Raw genomic sequence first — 708 nt, 5'->3', positions numbered from 1 at the left:
AGTCTGTTTGAAGAAATAAACCTCCATAAAGCATTATTGTTGATAAAATCAGACTGTTGATTTAAACTAAATAGGAAATATGACCAAATCAGGGTGAGGAGGGGGGTTCAGTGGAAGCTGGGGTTGAAACTTCAGGAGGGGATGGAAGGCTGGTTTGGGCTTGAGAGACCTGATGTGGCATGGTGTGTGTGTGTGTGTGTGTGTGTGTGTGTGTTGATGTGTGTGTATGCACGTGCATGTGTGTTGAGGGAGAGATGTAGTATTAAAGCAAGGATGGCATAGATAAGAGGAATGTGCCTTTCCAAGTCACCTAAACTGCCTTCATTTTGGGATTGCCTTTATTTCAGTGGATAAGAACAGATACTACACTTGATCTTAGCCAAAAGGCCAAGAAGTGATAAGATTATCTTTATTTTAAAAGTGGCCCTGACTTCCAAGCACTGGTAGACAGCACATATGCTCTTGCACACAGCCAGTCCCAACCCTACCTTCTCCTGTTTTTAATTCTCAAATACCCACCTGAAACACCAGTAACTCTCCCTGTGAACACCAGTACTGACCTAGGTACCAAAGTCCAGGAATTCCAAGGTCATGCCTTTGATCCCAAGGAGGTTTGGGCAGGGCTTCTCTCCCCTTTATCACAGACAAGTTGGCCAAATTAAGGTAATACCCCTGCAGCGGGCAGTGAGAAATCCACCTCTGTGCTGT

At 44.6% G+C, this 708-nt stretch overlaps 1 pseudogene; it reads right to left on the bottom strand.

Moving 5' to 3' along the window:
- Positions 1-268: 268 nt before the first annotated feature.
- On the bottom strand, positions 269-399 carry LOC112409842 (uncharacterized; annotated as a pseudogene).
- Positions 400-708: the final 309 nt, after the last annotated feature.

This window comes from Neophocaena asiaeorientalis, unplaced genomic scaffold (assembly GCF_003031525.2).
Source record: "Neophocaena asiaeorientalis asiaeorientalis breed wild unplaced genomic scaffold, Neophocaena_asiaeorientalis_V1.1 scaffold336, whole genome shotgun sequence".
NCBI lineage: Eukaryota > Metazoa > Chordata > Mammalia > Artiodactyla > Phocoenidae > Neophocaena > Neophocaena asiaeorientalis.
Note: the sequence above shows the minus strand (reverse complement) of the source record. Positions and strands in the feature narration are given on the sequence as shown.